The 3465-nt window shown below is 39.9% G+C and overlaps 1 protein-coding gene across 1 annotated transcript in view; it reads left to right on the top strand.

The window, feature by feature from the left end:
• The first annotated feature begins 221 nt into the window (after positions 1–221).
• Positions 222–3465, top strand: part of LOC107684513 (nuclear receptor corepressor 2-like) — a 172704-nt gene continuing 169460 nt past the window's right edge. Inside the window, exon 1 of the mRNA XM_016480786.1 lies at positions 222–668. The gene's annotated coding sequence lies outside the window, so the exon portion shown is untranslated. The remainder of the gene's footprint in view (positions 669–3465) is intronic.

A 3465-nucleotide genomic window follows, 5' to 3' on the forward strand; every position in this document is an offset into this window, starting at 1 on the left:
TGTTTAAACTCACAATCGCAGCTTGCTACTTGTACCCCCACACACTTCAGTAATCACTTACTTAGTATATCTTTTGCATATTTGTACTTATTTGGTATATCTTCGTATTCTATTCATATCTTGTAACGAGTGGTGTGATTTGTAATGATTTACATAGCAGTGGGACCTATTATCAAAAGGAGCGCACTGGCCCTTTAAGGGCTGAGAAACTGCACTTGACGTCCAGCGGACTCTTGCTTTGCCAGCAGCAGCAGTCAGTCACACGGACTCGAGTCACATCTCTGAGCCGTGGAGATTCTCGTTCAGTCGCTTTGTGTATTTACAGCCACGGCTGCGAAAAACGACTAGACAGAATGGTCACGAACTGCTCTTCTCGAATCACAGCCTTTTGTTGATAAGAGGGCGGAAACGCGAGACAGACAGAATAGAAAGAAAAACAGACGAGGAGCGCGAGAAGGCCGAACCCATCGAGGGAGCGCGAGAGCAGCCTAACGTTAGTTTCTCACGCGACAGGCGCTCAAGTGGATTTGCGGCTCAAACCGACGAGGACGAAAACACGCCCGTAGCAAACCGTACATGTGGATTATTCGCGGAAATTTCTTAATTTCTTTCTCCTCAGAAACTACATAAACGTCCGGTAACGATAGACCTTCACCTTCCACAGAGAGGTAAGTTACTACAAGACGTTTTGCCAACGAGTCTGTCAGTCGTTTATCGGTTTGAATGGTGCCGAGACTTCTCAGAGCCGTTGTCGAAGTCACGGGGCTTTTCTGTGGCTAACGGCCATTATTCCCTCACTGAACCCCTGCTACACTGAATGAGCCTCTCCGAGCAAGGAGGAAATCAACCACTCCGTGAAGACTGGCCGGCTAGTTAGCATAGCTAGCGGTGTTTGTGATTTAACGTTAGACGGAATGCTGTTAAATTACGTCCGACACGTTACGTTATGTATTCAATCAGTTTCGAGCATTATAAACGATGTTTTGCAAAGCACACCGCCTGCCGTTGAGCGTTTTTGAGGGGTCGGCTGTTGAGCTAGCCGAGTTAGCTCGGTTTACGTGTTGTTGTATTGAATGCTTGGCTAGTTCTGTAGTAACGCTGCCTGGTGCAAGCTGAGGATGAGGTTTATAGTTTCAGTCTGTTTTGGATATGTTTCGTTGGTGTTAATCAGATTAGATCTGTGCTATTAAGAATTTCTTGGTCAACATCTTATTATTGAACGTGTCCAGAGGAGGGAATCTTTGCTCGTGCTTTACTTGTGTGTTGTTTATACACACTAAAAATAGAAATAATTTATTTATGCATGTATGTCTGTATATACATACATCATAAAAATATATATATAATTTATATTTATATTTATAGATTTCATTTATATGTATATATACCATTTGCCTCTTGGCCACAGTTTTTAAATATTTTTTTTATCAGAAATTGGGACCACTCACTCACTGTCCCTCCCCCCAGCCTCGCAAATGTGTATGCCCCCAGTATATAGATAACATTTAAGGGTTAAAGACCAATAGTGCATGGGAATAGCTTTCAGACTTCAACAGTATGTGGCTTGTTAGCCCATATTTAGAGCTAGAGCTCATGCAGTGTTGTACTGAAACACAATTGTTCATGAAACACTTAACAAATCTCTACACTGCTTCACCGTTCTATTGTTTTCATATGAATCAGAGACTCTGGATTCCTTCATTGTACTGTAAATATCACTAGGAAAGTGTTGAGAAGTCTTACATAAACATGACGGGTAACGTCGTTTGTGGACCTCCCGCCTCCTTCACAAAGCTCTAACACCTTCATATCCTGCTGATGTTGAGGCTGAAGCTACACTCGTTCACTTTCCATCTCGGATGTTATTAAGGGTCAATAAATCACAGTGGATACCAAATGCTTGTCAACAGTTGTTGATTTGCACATGAAAGGCAGTGGAATGTGAAAAATGGGGGGCACACAGCTTAAGTGTATTATTGTAATTGGACATGGGCCAGCAGAGGGACTTTTTTTTTCTTGTGCAGCATTCTTTCCCACTGTACATTAGAAGAGAACAAAGCACAGTGTCATAAGTGGACCAGCGAGATGCCTGAACCCAAAACAGAACTGGCCTCAGACAACCTCTTTGCTCCGCAGGGCTGCCAGGACTCATAGCCAGAAAACAACAGATTTGTTTTGGACTCACATCAACTCCAGTTCCACCCCTCTGCGCTGCGTATTGAGTAATGATATTCTTTCTTCCTCTTCTCACTGCTCCATGCAGATTGTTGATAAGCATTGAAAAGAAATGCGTTTGCCTTTTAAGCATTGTTTGGTGAAGTGTGGAGCTAGTTTACCACTTTATCTCTGTCTGTTTTCAAAATGCTTTGCACAGACTAATACATGGTGCACAGCAGTTTTGCAGCTGCAAGCTTTATTACAGCCAGCCTTTTCGTTAATTCATGTCAGATGCCTTGTTTCTACTTATATGAACTGCAGAACATGCTTGAGTACTATTCAGAGACAAGATAAGGAGTTGATGGCTTACAAAGAGTTTGTCCTTGACCATTCTTAATTTTGATAAATGAATAGCTAGAGTGGAACATCGAAGGAAATTAACTGTATGCAAAATGCTTTCTGTGTAAGCAGGCTTCTTGGCTTGTCATCATGCCGTCTTTGTATTGACTATGGTGGACTTCTTTGCTGAGTTGGCTGTGTTTCATTGGTTGGGTTTTGCCCCTGCTGCAGTGCTGTCTATATATAAGGCTCCAGAGGAACTGCTCCTCCTGCAATCACTGTGTATTGAAAAATGTTGTTCTTTCATAATGGACGAGTGCTTTGTTTTGTGCTATTATAGGTTTTAATCTACATCAGCCTTATGTAGACAGTATTTATATATTTTTCATATTTATATATTACACCCTATCGTTCAAATTTGAGGTTGGTAAGATTTTAAAAATGTTTTTGAAAGAAGTTCCTTATGCTCATCAAGGCTGCATTTATTTGATCAAAAATATAGTAAAAACGGTAATATTGTGAAATATTATTACAATTTAAAACAACTCTTTTCTATTTGAGTATATTTTAAAATGTAATTTATTCCTGTAATGGTAAAAGTGAATTCTCAGCAGATATTACGCCAGTCTTCAAGGTATGGTACTTTTTTCCAGGAGTCTTTGAGGAATCGAAAGTTCAAAAGCATTTTATATATATATATATATATATATTTCCATTTAGAATTTTGACATACATTAAGAGGAATTTGTTATGCTATTTAGATATAGCTAGAAGTAAAAAAAATCTGCTTGTTATGGTTTAAAGGGATCCTATTATGCTCTTTTACAATGTCTTGAATTTGTTTTGGGGGTGTTCTAGAACATGCTCTCATGCTTGGTGGTTCGAAAAACGCATTATTTTTTACATAATTTACATTATTAAAATACCTTTCTCCCCATCCTGGCACAAACGGCTCGATTAGTTCTGGGT

Source organism: Sinocyclocheilus anshuiensis, unplaced genomic scaffold, assembly GCF_001515605.1.
Source record: "Sinocyclocheilus anshuiensis isolate Anshui unplaced genomic scaffold, SAMN03320099.WGS_v1.1 scaffold1, whole genome shotgun sequence".
NCBI classification, from domain to species: Eukaryota; Metazoa; Chordata; class Actinopteri; order Cypriniformes; family Cyprinidae; genus Sinocyclocheilus; species Sinocyclocheilus anshuiensis.